Source organism: Schistocerca cancellata, chromosome 1, assembly GCF_023864275.1.
Source record: "Schistocerca cancellata isolate TAMUIC-IGC-003103 chromosome 1, iqSchCanc2.1, whole genome shotgun sequence".
Lineage (NCBI taxonomy): Eukaryota > Metazoa > Arthropoda > Insecta > Orthoptera > Acrididae > Schistocerca > Schistocerca cancellata.
The window spans coordinates 1,005,498,745-1,005,515,328 of record NC_064626.1 but is presented as its reverse complement, the minus strand read 5'-3'; the positions used below and the strand labels follow the sequence as shown (position 1 = coordinate 1,005,515,328).

Sequence of the window (16,584 nt, the reverse complement as noted above, 5' to 3'; positions counted from 1 at the left end):
CCAGCCATCACGAGGCAAAGAAAATCCCTGACCCCGTCGGGAATCGAACCGGGGAACCCGGGCGTGGGAAGCGAGAACGCTACCGCACGACCACGAGAGTCCTGTTACATCTGGCATCTTTGCTATTTACATATTTAGTTAGGAGAAGGGATAAGGAAGATTCAAGAAACGGATGCGACATTCACCCCCGTGTTGTTGAGTCAGCGAGAGAATGGTACAAAAATTTCCACGGCCTTCAGAGAAAGGCGCTACAAGCAATGTGCTGAGAAACATAACTTGGTTCATTCCTAAAATTACAACAGAGCATGTTCCACGACGTATGAAGACACCCCATCACAGGCACTGACAGTTAATCTTACAGTTGGCACATTACCGACAAACTCTCTCTCTCTCTCTCTCTCTCTCTCTCTCTCTCTCTCTCTGGTCTAATCCTACTCGAGGGTGTAGTGGCATTACGCGGCAAGCTCCTTCACGACCTGTCTGCACGAAGTTCTGTCTTGGACTTGGTGTGGCTTGCTTGCTGCAAGCCCATACCGAGTTCTTAATCTGATCTATCCACGGCAATGGTGCACGTCCTCAAGGTCTTCGACGGTCAACTTCTCCCTCTATGATTGTTCTTTCCACTGCCTCTTACAATACCACAGTCTTGTTCTGATGCCGAGCTGCCTCAGGATCGATTCATTAGTTCGACGCGCTGTCCATGATTTTCTAAGTAACATTTTGTTGCACCACGTTTCCAGAGCTTCAATCATGCGACGATCCGCTGTCTTTATCGTCGAAATTTCCAATGCGTAGATCGCAATACTTTGTTTTTAAAATGCCAGTATTCAATAAAAGAAGGACAAACTTATTTTAATCGGTACCTCTGTAACTCCTCACGATCTGCTTACCACAGCACGTCATTTTTATATACGACTAATGATGATCCATCCCGGCTTCACACGGATAGCATTATGTACTACTCAACCACTTGGCGAGGGGGGGGGGGGGTTACGGGTTGCTGAACTTGGCCTCCCGTGGCACCTGTCCATCTGTCGGAAACACACCATGACTTTACAATATATAAAAGCCACACCCGTTTCTTCGACTGCCGTTTACATTACGCAAGTCCGAATAGCTTCAAGGTCAAGTTGTCTGGGCGTTAAAACAGCAGAACACTTTCTGATGGCCTTCAAGCACAGAGATAAATACACCAGCCGACCGAAGCGTACTCACACCAAGACGCAGTAATATTGCGGTCGACTGATGTGACCAGACGACTTGGCTGGCATGGTGGTAATTAATTACATATACAAATCCTCCTTGCCAGTTAGTCACCTAATGCGAAAACCGTTTCAAATCGCCTACATTAGTAACTGAGATTATTCTTCACAAACAGACGAAATGCGGGGGTGAGCCTCAAATCTAGAGTATCTATAGAACAGACAGATAAGTATAGATTCTGCTCAAGCTTCGCAGCTCTCTGGTGTTAGGGCGGCTTTTTACTGCTCTTCCCGCCAGAAACTGCCTCCCCTGTAGCTACCCAGCTCATAGGTTCCCCCATTGTCACGAGATGTCACTCCAAACTCCAATTAAATATGAAACATATTAGAATAAATATATTACACTTCCATCATTACCACAGTTGTAAATTACTCGCGAATCAGTCTACATTAGCGGAAATCGTATAAAAATCGATACAGTTGTTCTTGAGACAAAAAACCGCAACAAGGGACTTCATAAAATTTACAGATATCTCATTCTAAATATAATCTCCGTTGCGACTCCAAGTAACGCTGCAGTTCGATGCCATTTTTCGTGCGCAGCAACTAATTCTTACTATTTTCTAGGAACATTGTCTATTGTTATTTACTTGTTAGCCTCGTAAAAATAATTCACTGAGATGAACAGAATCAGACGGCAGTAACATGTCAGATTTAGGAGAGCTAGGCTTTTTCGATGGGCAATACAGGCGGCATACAGTCACGGTCAAATCAGTAATGTAAGGAACAATCTAAATTAAACAACACGACAAGTTTATCGTGCATATTGTGATAAGCCATAATTGGAGGAGACAACATACAATTACAGATTTTGGACAAGAGACATGTTCTCATCTTCCTAACGACTCTAATGTGGTTCTGTTGATAAATACAAATAAAATAGCTTCTGCGTCAGTCACTGATTTATTTTGCCACTACGCCTTTCGATGGTTCACACCATCGTCTTCAATTCGAGAATTGTTCATTTACATCGCTGATGTTGGCGAAGAGACAGACGTATTTTCATAGTCGCAGACTTAGAGCAGTGTAGTTTATTTTGCGTCTTCTGCTAATGATAAATACTGTTGATTTAGAAAAGGCGCTTTAGAGGTTAAAAAAGGCGAATTCCTGACATTGGTATGTACTTACAGGGACGAGAGCTGTAAAAGGTCTAAATACTGTTGCCTGTTGTATGTCCTCTCCACTGCACGTTACATTTACACTGTTACTTCAAAGGTATGTTTACGTTGGATCGCGGATAAGAGATTAAATGGTTTCTACATAAATATGTTTTTCCTTTTTAAAAATATGAACGGGTTGCACCAGAATATTGACATGTGCACAACTCAGTTATTATATTAAGTAGTTACATATACGTTTTCGATAATGTGGATGTGGTGCAGCATTGGATACAAAATATTGGTTAAATGATTACGTACATAAATATGTTTCACTTCTGTTTTTAAAAAAACGTAAATGTGTTGCATTTTAATATGGATATGTGCACACCTCAATTATTATATTGGTTTCTTATGTATAAAAAGATTACAACAGATCATGCATACGTATGAACTTACTGTGGTATGAATGGGAGTGGTTACATTAATTGCTGTGCATTGAAACTGTAAATTCTGACAGTGCTTTAAGTTCTTTATCGAAGCCATTGAAAAAGTTTTTTATCCTTTTTCACTACTGTCGTTTGGTAGATTTTCCCCAAATTTCTTTCTATATGAAACTTCCTGGCAGATTAAAACTGTGTGCCCGACCGAGACTCGAACTCGGGACCTTTGCCTTTCGCGGGCAAGTGCTCTACCAACTGAGCTACCGAAGCACGACTCACGCCCGGTCTCACAGCTTTACTTCTGCCAGTATCTGGAAACATCCCCCAGGCTGTGGCTAAGCCATGTCTCCGCAATATCCTTTCTTTCAGGAGTGCTAGTTCTGCAAGGTTCGCAGAAGAGCTTCTGTAAAGTTTGGAAGGTAGGAGACGAGATACTGGCAGAAGTAAAGCTGTGAGACCGGGCGTGAGTCGTGCTTCGGTAGCTCAGTTGGTAGAGCACTTGCCCGCGAAAGGCAAAGGTCCCGAGTTCGAGTCTCGGTCGGGCACACAGTTTTAATCTGCCAGGAAGTTTCATATCAGCGCACACTCCGCTGCAGAGTGAAAAATCTCATTCTGGAAACATCCCCCAGGCTGTGGCTAAGCCATGTCTCCGCAATATCCTTTCTTTCAGGAGTGCTAGTTCTGCAAGGTTCGCAGAAGAGCTTCTGTAAAGTTTGGAAGGTAGGAGACGAGATACTGGCAGAAGTAAAGCTGTGAGACCGGGCGTGAGTCGTGCTTCGGTAGCTCAGTTGGTAGAGCACTTGCCCGCGAAAGGCAAAGGTCCCGAGTTCGAGTCTCGGTCGGGCACACAGTTTTAATCTGCCAGGAAGTTTCATATCAGCGCACACTCCGCTGCAGAGTGAAAAATCTCATTCTGGAAACATCCCCCAGGCTGTGGCTAAGCCATGTCTCCGCAATATCCTTTCTTTCAGGAGTGCTAGTTCTGCAAGGTTCGCAGAAGAGCTTCTGTAAAGTTTGGAAGGTAGGAGACGAGATACTGGCAGAAGTAAAGCTGTGAGACCGGGCGTGAGTCGTGCTTCGGTAGCTCAGTTGGTAGAGCACTTGCCCGCGAAAGGCAAAGGTCCCGAGTTCGAGTCTCGGTCGGGCACACAGTTTTAATCTGCCAGGAAGTTTCATATCAGCGCACACTCCGCTGCAGAGTGAAAAATCTCATTCTGGAAACATCCCCCAGGCTGTGGCTAAGCCATGTCTCCGCAATATCCTTTCTTTCAGGAGTGCTAGTTCTGCAAGGTTCGCAGAAGAGCTTCTGTAAAGTTTGGAAGGTAGGAGACGAGATACTGGCAGAAGTAAAGCTGTGAGACCGGGCGTGAGTCGTGCTTCGGTAGCTCAGTTGGTAGAGCACTTGCCCGCGAAAGGCAAAGGTCCCGAGTTCGAGTCTCGGTCGGGCACACAGTTTTAATCTGCCAGGAAGTTTCATATCAGCGCACACTCCGCTGCAGAGTGAAAAATCTCATTCTGGAAACATCCCCCAGGCTGTGGCTAAGCCATGTCTCCGCAATATCCTTTCTTTCAGGAGTGCTAGTTCTGCAAGGTTCGCAGAAGAGCTTCTGTAAAGTTTGGAAGGTAGGAGACGAGATACTGGCAGAAGTAAAGCTGTGAGACCGGGCGTGAGTCGTGCTTCGGTAGCTCAGTTGGTAGAGCACTTGCCCGCGAAAGGCAAAGGTCCCGAGTTCGAGTCTCGGTCGGGCACACAGTTTTAATCTGGCAGGAAGTTTCATATCAGCGCACACTCCGCTGCAGAGTGAAAAATCTCATTCTTTCTATATATTTAGATTACAAGTACCTCATATAGAGATCTTCTGTATCCTCTGTTCAATATACATGGTACTTCAAGGTTAATTTCTACGTTGTCAAAGGGATGTCCTGAGTCTTTTGTATGGGAACCTACTGCAGATTTGTGAGGTGTGTAGTATCGGAAGACGGTGATGTGTTCTTCGAATTTGGTGTGGACGTTACGGCCTGTTTGACCTACATACTGAGCTGGGCATTTACTACATCGGATTTTATGTATGCCAGATGATGAAAATTTGTCTAAACTGCTTTTTAAGTTATGAGGAAGTCTTTGACAAATTTTATTGTTTGTTTGGAATTCAGTTCTTATTTTGTGTCGATTAAAGATATCGAAAAAGTTTTTGAAGATATTACTGAGGAAGGGGATGCATGTCCTTGGTTCCTCGTGGTTCATACGTTCGTCTTCTTTTTTATTTTTTTTAAGGGTAAGTAAATTGTCGATTAGTGTGGGTTCATACCCATTAGCTGCAGCCTTTTGTTTTATGATTTTGATTTCATTCTGGAGTCTGCCATCAGTCACTGGGATTTTTAGACCTCTACGGATCATTGACCGGTAAGCTGCTAGTTTGTGCATGCTGGGGTGGCAGGAGGAAGCATGTATGTTTATGTCTGTGGTGGTTGGTTTCCTGCAAATTTGGAAGACATATTTGTTATTTTGTTTCCAGATGGTTAAATTGAGGAACTTAACGAAATTATTTATTTCCTGTTCGCAGGTGAACTAAAAATTTTTGCGCATTTTCCGGAATGTTTGAAGGATTACTTGGACATCATCTTTGTTTTTCCCGCCAATGATCAGAACACACCATGCAAATCTGTAATATCATCCCATATAAAAGTTACAGGAATTCCATTTGACAATATAGAAAGCAACGTTGAAGTACTACATACACTGAAGAGAGGATACAGAAGGTCTCTATGTGAAGTACTTGAAATCTACATACACAGAAAAAAATTTGGGGAACATCTACCCAACAGCAATAGTGGAACAGGATCAACCAATTTCTTTCAAAGGCTTTGATAAAGAACTTAAAGCATTGTTACAACATATTTTCAGTTTCAATGCACAGAAACTAATGTAACCACTCCCTTTCATCCCTCAGTAAGTTCAGCCTGCAATACGTATGCATGATCTGTTGTAACCTTTTATACATGAGAAATTAATATAATAATTGAAGTGTGCACGTATCTATATTAAAGTGCAGCCAATTTACATTTAAAAAACAGAAGGGATACGTATTTACGTACATAACCATTTAACCAATATTTTGTGTCCAATGCTGCACCACATTCATATTACCAAAAAAGTGTATATAACTACCTAATGTAATAACTGAGCTGTGCACATGTTAATATTCTTGTGCAACCCGTTCATATTTTTAAAAAGGAAAAACATATATATGTAGAAACCATTTAATCTTTTATCTGTGCATCCAACATGAACACACATATCTTTGAAGTAACAGCGCAAATGTAACGTGCAGTGGAGAGGACATAAATCAGGCAACAGTATGCAGACCTTTTACAACCCTACCGTCGCTGTAAGTACAATCCACTGACAGGAATTCGCCTTTTTTAACTTCTAAAGTGCCTTTTCTAAACCAACAGTATTTATCATTATCAAAAGACGCAAAATAAACTACATCGCCATTGGTCGACGATGGTGAAAAGGCGTTTGTACTCTTCACAAACACCAGCTATGTAAATCAACAATTCTCCATCTCAAATTGAAAGTATGAATCATCGAAACGCTAAGTGGCGAAATAAACAAGTGACTGACGTAGCAAAGCAACTGTTTTATTCGTATGGTTGCAAGAGCTTTCCTTGCTGACATGAAAGAAAACCGTGTAACGACAAAAGGTAATTTATCGAATGAAAGAATAATGCATATTATGGTTACAGACGACTAACAAAATGTAGAAAATGAGAAATAACGGATACGAGAGAAGAATGTTACAATACCCTTTGAAGTACAGCCCAGATAGTTGCTACAATAGTATAAACATTGAGTAACGAATGTACAGGGTGCTTGTAGTAATGTGGGAAAGGTGAAGAAATGACCGCTTAGTGGAAAGGAACAAATACTCTAATCAACACAAGCTTAGAAACGTTTAGTTTCAACTCTAGTGGCATTTGTTTCATACTATGCATTTTCTTATAAGGTAAGTTTCTGTGGGTGATAAATTGTCGTTCTCTGCATCACTATGCCTTTGTTCACTGGTGTGCAAAATTTAAGAACGAAATTAACTTTCGCATGATGTGTCACTTCCATTAAATTAGCTCGGACCATATATAGAAAGAAATGCTGCAGTACGGCACCGTACAGAAGATAATTGAAAGAAATGTTCAATGGTACTAGCAGAAACGATACTTTTCTTCATAGAGAATAATTACAGTGAATTCCCCGCGATTCATGATGGTCTCCTGGACACGGTGCGATGTGGTTCTTATTAGGATGTGTGATCACCATTGATGGCAGTACATGCCATGCAACGTTCCTTCATGCTCGCCATAAAGTTGGTAAGGAGTTCTTGTGGTGGGGATTTCCATTCCTCCACGACGACGGTCGAGAACTGTCGGATAGCCGTTGGTGAATGTGGACGTACTGCAAAACAACTCCCCAACGCGTCATATAAGTGGTCTCTGAGATATAAGTCAGGTGAATGGGTAGGCCAGTCCATTCGCCAGATATCCCCTCGTTCCAAGAGCTCCTCCACCAGCGTTGTGTGATGCGGTGTCGCATTGCCAACCACAAAAAGTAAGTCAGGGCCAAACGTACCCCTAAAAAGACGCAAATGGGGAAGGAGTACACCGTCCCAATAACTTTGATTCGTGAGTGTACCACGTTCGAGCGGGAATTCATTGAAGATTTGACGCCATGGGCTGCGCAGCTGAAAAAAGTACTGCTATTCAAGAGCCTCTCGTTTCCCTTCATTGATTCTGGTGCCCATACCTATAGTACTCTTCAGTTCCGTACAACAGAATCAGATCTTATTACCCTGTCCTATGTCCACTTCCGGGTCAAAAATGGTTCAAATGGCTCTGAGCGCTATGGGACTTAACTTATGAGGTCATCAGTCCCCTAGAACTTAGAACGACTTAAACCTAACTAACCTAAGGACATCACACACATCCATGCCCGAGGCAAGATTCGAACCTGCGACTGGAGCGGTCGCGCGGTTCCAGACTGTTGCGCCTAAAATCTCTCGGCGACCCCGGCTGGCTCCACTTCCGGGACCAAGTGAAAGCCTGTTATGACAATTTACGTGCTCTGACGGACACTGCACACTTCAAGGTGCCATCCTCGATGGTCATCCATCCTCCTCCAATTCTCAGTGCTCATCCGTACGTAACTCATTTCTGAGCGTCCTTCACGTCGCTGACAGCATCGCCCCGGCACCGTTGACTTTTGCCCCGTTGCCTCCAGTGGCATCGCTGCCTCCAGTCGCACCATTGCTTCCAGTGTCACGACGTAGACACTATTCATACATGCAGCCGGTCTAGCTCTCGCAGTCCTTCCACCTCTTCTTACGCCTGTTGGAGAGCCATCCTTGTTGGGGCACTTCTGCACCATTCTGCTGGATTTCAAACACTTTCCCCATCATTCCACTCTCCTTCCTCCCAGGAAGGTCATCCTCCTCATGTTTTTGCACTGTTTCCAGACAAGCGACACTAGAAGATTCCCCAGCGCCATTATGCACTAGCATCGTGATGCACCAAGGCAACGACATACCAGCATCACGACGTACCAGCTCCACGACACACCAGTGCCACGAGACATTAGCATCATGACGCATCAGAGCTACAATGGAGCAGTGCCACGATGCACCAATACGACCGGCCGGGGTGGCCGAGCGGTTCTAGGCGCTACAGTCAGGAGCCGCGCAACCGCTGCGGTCGCAGGTTCGGATCCTGCCTCGGGCATGGATGTGTGTGATGTCCTTAGGTTAGTTAGGTTTAAGTAGTTCTAAGTTCTAGGGAACTGATGACCTCAGAAGTTAAGTCCCATAGTGCTCAGAGCCATTTGAACCATTTTTTGATGCACCAATACCTGCCTATACTATTACGCCTGGGCCACCAAAACGATCATGTTTGACATCTACATCTACATGGACACACTGCAAATCACATTCAAGTGTCTGGCAGAGGGTTCATTGAACCACCTTCACAATTCTCTATTATTCCAATCTCGTCTAGCGCGTGGAAAGGATGAACACCATATCTTTCCATACGAGCTCGTATTTCCCTCATTTTATCGTGGTGATCGTTCCTCCCTATGTAGGTCGGTGTTTCTGCATTCGGAGGAGAAAGTTGCTGATTGGAATTTCAAAAATGTTCAAATGTGTGTGAAATCTTATTGGACTTAACTTCTAAAGTCATCAGTCCATAAGCTTACACACTACTTAAATTATCCTAAGGACAAACACAGACACCCATGCCCGAGGGAGGACTCGAACCTCCGCCGGGCCCAGCCGCACAGTCCATGACTGCAGCGCCTTACACCGCTCTGCTAATCCCGCGCAGCGATTGGAATTTCGAGAGAAGATTCCGTCACAACGAAAAACGCCTTTCTTTTAATGATTTCCAGCTCAAATCCTGTATCATTTCTGTGACACTCTCTTCCACATTTCGCGATAATACAAAAGGTGCTGCCTTTCTTTGAACTTTTTCGATGTACTCCGTCAGTCATATCTGGTAAGGATCCCACACCGCGCAACAGTATTCTAAAAGAGGACGGACAAGCGTGGTGTAGGCAATCTCCTTAGTAGGTCTATTACATTTTCTAAGTATCCTGCCAATAAAACGCAGTCTTTGATTAGCCTTCCCCAAAACATTTTCTATGTATTCCTTCCAATTGAACTTGTTTGAATTGTAATACCTAGGTACTTAATTGAATTTACGGCTTTTAGATTAGACTGATTCACCGTGTAACCGAAATTTAACGAGTTCCTTTTAGCACTCATATGGATGACCTCTCACTCTTCGTTATTTAGGGACAACCGCCACTTTTCGCACCATTCAGGTATCTTTTCTAAATCTTTTTGCAGTTTGTTTTGATCTTCTGATGAGTTTATTAGTCGATAAACGACAGCGCCATCTGCAAACAACCGAAGACGGCTGCTCAGATTGTCTCCAAAATCGTTTGTATAGATAAGGAACAGCAAAGGGCCAATAACACTACCTTGGGGAACGCCAAAACTCACTTCTGTTTTACTCGATGACTTTCCGTCAATTACTACTAACTGTGCCCCTTCTGACAGGAAATCACAAATCCAGTCACATAACTGAGACGATACTCCGTAAGCACGCAATTTCGCTACGAGCCGCTTGTGTCGTACAGTGTCAAAAGCCTTCCGCAAATCCGGAAATACGGAATCGATCTGAAATCCCTTGTCAGTAGCACTCAAGACTTCATGTGAATAAAGAGCTAGTTGTGTTTCCAAGGAACGATGTTTTCTAAACATGTTGACCGTGTGTCAATAGACCGTTTTCTTCGAGGTAACTCACAATGTTCGAACACAATATATGTTCTAAAATCCTGCTGCACCTAAACTCCTGCTGCTAGGTGTATCCTCACATGACGAGAACTGGAAACAAGTAATGCACCAACGAAAGTTATCGAACATGATCTTTGAAGTGGTCCAGGTGTTATGGAGCGGTCAGGTGTAATGTTGCATGGGCTTATTAGTTTCCAGATTTTTGATCACGGTACAACCACCAGTCAATGTTATTATAACACTGTACTCCTTCCCCATGTGTGCCTTTCCAGAGTTGCCTTCAGCCCTTAATTCATTTTTATGGATAAGAGAATGTAGCACGTCCACATACACCAACGAACAACCACCAATTGTCAACCTCACTGGTGAAGGAATAGTGGGCAAATGAAACTCCCTAACACAAGAACTCCTTACTAACCTTGTCGCCAATCAGTGCAGACCATGCACTGACATCTGTGGTGATCGCACACCCTATTAAGAACCATGTCGCGCCTTTTTTATGTCCAGGGGACCATGATGAATCGCGGTGACTTCACCGTAACTATTGTCTGTGAATAGATGTGCTATTTCTCTTCGTCTCATTGCGTATTTCAATTACCTTCTATACTTCAGCAGTTCTTTCTGAGTCCGTCTGAGACCTGTGTGCACTGAAACATCGGAGCATAATGCCTGTGGCTTATTTGTGGTACAGACTGGTGCCTATGGGCGATTAGAGAACTACATTTTGTTACCTGTGCGTAGGTGCCTTTACGCCCTTGTGGACTACCTTGAACACCTCCTTTATACCACATAGCACCGTGTCGTCCGCTAAAATACACTGCGCAAGATGCAAAACAGAATGAATAAAATCAGGGCCACCTCTCATTATTTCTGGACTGTTTAAGACAGTGTAATTCTCTTTTGATCAACATGAATCCTGCGAAAATCGTCATTGAACGGAGTACAATCTCTTTTCAGAGATAACTGCAGAGTTATCGCTATCAACTTCGCTTTGGATCTGCACTAATTTCTACCGGAAGTACCGTAGTTTTGACATAAACGAATCCAACGCCATTGTACTCATCAAAATTGTTAGCTTTCGAATAATAACAACATCATTTAGAACTTAGGATTTGTCTGTTTTGAACATGAAACCAAATGCAAATACACTTCTCGGGCTTGCCACCGGATCATATTGTGCGAATCCCACAATATTTGTGTGACATCTTCAGGTGATGGTAGACGCTGTTATCACTGCTACAAGACGTGACTTATAATAATCTACCGGCGGCAACCGCAGAAAGGCCCTCGGAGCTTGCGCTGTGGGCATAAGCTGGCATAATCTAGCACAACGCGGTAGTGGCAAATAGAACACATGTGGTCTCAAATACCGACAGTCTGCCTGGGGAGCTACAACACCTAAGAACGGTATTCCAACAGAACGACTGTTCTGGCAGATACGCCATGCATTCCGTTCTAAACAAGTTCAGAGCAGGGATGTAAATGAAGATGCGGAGGCACTCACTGCAACGGCGTGCCTTCCGTATTTTGGCTGCGTATCTTCAAGAATAGAAATAATCCGCAAGAGACACGACATCAAGTGTGTTTTTCGGCCACCAGCAAAATTGAGGGATTTTTTGTGTTCGGTCAAAGACGATCTTTGCCTTAGGAAAAGTGGTGTGTATACTGATCCTATGTCAATGTGGGATATTTTATATTGGGCAGACATGCAGAACCGTGCAAGAACGTTGTGTTGAACACAATCGTCACACACGCCTGGGGCAACGTGAGAAATCAGCAGTAGCGGAGAATTCCTGGACACGGGACATCGCATGTCTTTGATAATGTTGAGGTTTATCCTCAGCATCATCTTTCAGGGACTTTGTTCTTAAGGAGCCCATACATATCCGTAGAGGGATGCATGTTTCCAATTAAGTACCACCTGGAATCTTGCACTGGCTGCTATTAAATTAAAACAGAAGAAACAAGAGCTTCCGACTCGTAACTCAACGCAGCGCACTGCTGAGATTTAATTTAGTTTTTAACAAATGGAGTGTCCGGAAGCACAGTCTTTGACCACAGCACGCACGCGGAAGTCGTTTCTGAGGCTCCCGGCAGGGGCTCATGAGCGCCGTTTTGCTACAGCTGCGAGCGTCTTCCGTGCATGCGAATTGTCTGCCTCTGGCCTGATACATGTCGACGCCACCACTCGATTATCATCGGTCGCGTCTTGTCAGGTAGCGATAACAGCCTCTACCACCACCTGAAGATGTCAGACAGCCATAGCGACGAAATATTGTGAGACTTGTCTGATATGGTCCTGCGGCAAAGTCGGGAAGTGCATTTGCAACAGAATCGTCGGGAAAGCCTGGAAAGCCACGAATGAAACAAAATACTGCCTTATACCGAAGTTAGAGATTAAAGTCCCAAATAAAAAATATTTCACGTTATGTAGGAAGGAAAAAGAATGTTTAGTCGCGGGAACACCGATTTAAAATGGGCTTCGAGAAATATGACTTTAATTCTGTCTGAGTCGTTCACGTGTGTCGAGTGCAGGTTGGTTTGAAAAACATTGAAGTATGTCACAAACAAAGAGGAACTAGTACGCTGCTTCTTTGCGGAGAATCCAGAAGGAATGAGAACAGTTGACTTGTACGTAAAAAAGGCATCTCGGCAGATGATGTCCAACAAGAAAAACAGTGTGCAATGTTTTCAATCGAAGCGCCGCCTGGAATCCTGCACTGGCTGCCGTTAAATTGAACCAGAAGAAAGAAGAACTTCCGATTCGTGACTAGATGCACACTATGTGCAAAATAATGTTATTGGATGGACACTGAAATGCCATGCAGAGGGTAAGGAGCAATCCTACAAAGAGCGAAGCGGACGAAATAGATGTTCTGCCAGCTGTTGCTCGCAATGCGCTTGCTAGTTGCAGAGAGATTGCGAGTGTCTCTGTAATAAGTCAGCCAAGCGTTTTTGCGCCCAAACAGCTTACTGCTGTGTCGTGTCTCACTTCACCTCCAGGCAGAAAACCCCTGGAACTCCGTGCCTCGGTTCTGATACGACTTCAGGACAATATTTGTTTTCAAAGAATTCTTTTTACGGAAGAAGCTACCTTTACAGATCAAGGGAAAGTGGATTATAAGAAACAGGCGTTACTGAGCCATCGCGAATCTGCACTGGCTTGTGACAGACTCAACATTAGAAGCGGTAGAGTCTAAATATCTGATGCTGGGTTGTTAAAGACTTCGTGATTGGTCCTTGCTTCATTGAGGAAACCTCAAGAAAGATTCGCCCAATTTCTTACTGAAGTGCTACCGCCTCTCGTAGAGGAAATGTCACTTGAAATAAGTGGGTACGTGGTACCAGCACGATGGGCGCTCAGCTCACTGCTCGCCTTTGGTTGGGAAAGCGCTCACCTAGCTCTTTCCTAGCCCCTGGATAGGACGTGAAGGCGTTGTCAGTTGGCCTGTACTTCCGCCTGATTTTATGCCACTGGACTTCTATCTCTAGCGTAATATTGAAAGCTCCGGCAACCAAAGAGAATTTAAAATGTCACGTTATCGTAGCGTGTGGAATAATATCGAAGGAGTCTCTTCAGTCTATCCAGAAGTTCTTGCACTAGCGGCTGTATATGTGAATTTCAGTGGAGGGTGAGCATTTCGCACACTTACATCGGCTGTAATACACACGCAAGGAATCGACAAATGGTACCGCTGATGGTAGCTTCTTTTAATAACGTTTCTGATGAAGGTAAAATGGATTTAATAGTTTTTACTCGCATCAACTGCAGATTTAAGTATATAATAGCATGTGAGAACAACCCATAAAAGCGTAATAAATTCCACAACTGACATGGGAAGCAAGTACAGAAGATAAATTTAGAACGTTTTGTGTTATTATTCAGAAATCCTGTAAGAAATTACAATTTCAAAATTACAGTTGCCATTCAACAGACGGCGTGCAGTGTAATTCCACAGAATATGAAACTTAGAACAAACCAGAAATTCCTGTAAAAATGCCGGCCGGGGTGGCCGTGCGGTTCGAGGCGCTACAGTCTGGAGCCGAGCGACCGCTACGGTCGCAGGTTCGAATCCTGCCTTGGGCATGGATGTGTGTGATGTCCTTAGGTTAGTTAGGTTTAATTAGTTCTAAGTTCTGGGCGACTGACGACCTCAGAAGTTAAGTCGCATAGCGCTCAGAGCCATTTGAACCTGTAATAACGATAAATAAGTGGGAGGTTAACGTGCGTCATGGCCTGCACTCACAGATGAATAAACGAAACACAAATATCGAAACTTGAACAAGGAACAAAGCCTCTCTCTTTAAGCAATTGGTCTTAGCCTTGGGTACAAAAGAATGTATAAAACAGAAAATCCGATAACCGAGTATTGGCGAAGCTGCACTTGCTAGCAACGGTTTCCCCATAAATTCCAATGCATTGCAGCATGTAAATAACCGTCGAAATAGAACATGACACAAATTATTTTGTAAGGACTAGCAGCGCCCTCCCGATGCGCGTAGTGTCGGCAACTCTTGAAGCATGACAGACCACAATAGCATGCAGAGACAGAGAGTGCGGAACACAGTATTCCTTTATCCTTGCAGTCTACATGGGCATCCTTCTTGCGATCTCTCAGGTGTTGACAGCTGATGGGTCAGTCACCTGTTCTTCCAAAGTAAAGCGTACAGGCATATCTCCACGAGTCAGGCAAAGATTGTAGCATGCTTTAGTAAAATGCAGGAGTCTAGGTTAAGGTGCCTACTGTTATGATGACGGAGCGTGGAGTGAACTGAAGAAGGCTGGTCGGTACCCTGGGCACTAATGATATATTGGCGGAACAACAGTTTTTTATCTTATAGTCGTCCGTTCTTCTCCGTGGCGGTGCCCCAGGCCAGCGACTGCGGTCTCGGAGCGGGCTGACGCTGCCCCAGCAACCTTCAGAGGGCGTCGCCCCGGCTGCACCCGATAACGTAAAAACGGAGTCGGACTGGTGGCAGATCTCGCTGGCGGCCGGTGTATCTCGTACGGGAGGCGTTGCTGCTAGTGACAGCGACTACGTATCACCAGAACACTGTATTGGACATCTAACGGGTGTTCCTGAGTAATCTCTTAGCAGCTCCGCACAGTGTAGAGAGGAACAACAGCATAACCCTTCCGCCAAGGAAAGCCACGGATGTTGATGACTGCTTACTAGTCTGGGTAGCAACGCTTAACACGCCTCTCGATTACTGCAACATATTCGCAGTGCACCAAACAGCATCATTTCGACTCAGCAAGGCAAAGGTAGAAGTCTCCATGTCTTCACGAGGTTAACAGCTCACAGCGACCAAGTGTGGCAGACTGGACAGACAGCCGTTTCGAAGGTGGAAGTCTTCTTGACAAATGGAAGTACCGCGTCACATGTTCGGCCTCACTGTTGGTGCAATGCAACATAATTCTCTCAAGGCTCAGAAGCCCCAGGCACGCAATTATGTTGTTCCTGGCTGGCGATGAGCGAATGTGACCTATTTTCCTGAATCGATCAACAGTCTTCACAACCCCTTTATTTCGCAAGAATGGTTTTCAGGACTTCAGCCTGTTGCCTTTCCCCCATATCAGCAAGCGGATATATGTTCCTGTAAAACGCTCATCAGTGTGCTGTCAGAATGACATTCTGTCTCCTCCTCGGCGAGGCAGTGTTGGCGAGTCTACGATTCAGGTCTCTCGCTCGCATGAGATGAGCAATATCTCTCAGGTGTGTTCTGCTGTTCACAATGCCGACTTTCTGGCTGTTTGTTACTCTGGTGTGTTACGACTTCTGCACCACTTGTTAGCAGCAGGCACAGTGGCTGCGCCAAAGACTGAGACGACGTGGAGTTTTACAATTATTTATTGAACTTTGTTTACAAATTCTCCATCGTCGTCGCTGCCCAGCCATGCGGATCCCTCCGCCTGGCTGCTACTGTGTAGATTCTCCGACAATGCGCGCAACGTGCGCCGCTGATCGCACTCGGGAGCCTCAGGCCACCAGTGCTCCGCTGAAGCCAGGATGCCCTGTGGTTGAGATGAACTCGTCACCGTGAGGTCAGCTGCCGACGCCTGCTGCACCGGCGGCTGGGAAACCGTCGGTCGCGATGTCCGCGAGGTCCCGTCATGGACAGACCACGCGCCGTGGGGCCGGGTTGCCGTGAAGTTCGGGCGTCAGTCCCCGGCGACGCCTGTGACCAAGACCGCGCTGCGGCCAGTCCTGCTGTTAAGTTCTCGCTGTAGTTAATCAGCCATGGTGCCGACCGAACTCGGGCCGACCTCCAGAGCTGAAGTTGACATCTGGCGGCGAACGCATGACTCCTGTGAGCTGGAATAGACTTCCGGAATTGTCACCTACGAAAATTGAACTTTCGGACACAGACCACGTCCGTCCTCAGATCCGAACTACTTCCTAATGGCTTCTGTCTGTTGCTGCCTGCGCTCCAC

The 16,584-nt window shown here is 45.0% G+C and overlaps 1 protein-coding gene across 1 annotated transcript in view; it reads right to left on the bottom strand.

Moving 5' to 3' along the window:
- The window catches only part of LOC126121327 (serine protease inhibitor dipetalogastin-like), a 219,189-nt gene that overhangs the window by 184,767 nt on the left and 17,838 nt on the right, over positions 1 to 16,584 (bottom strand). The gene's annotated exons all lie outside the window — the stretch shown is intronic.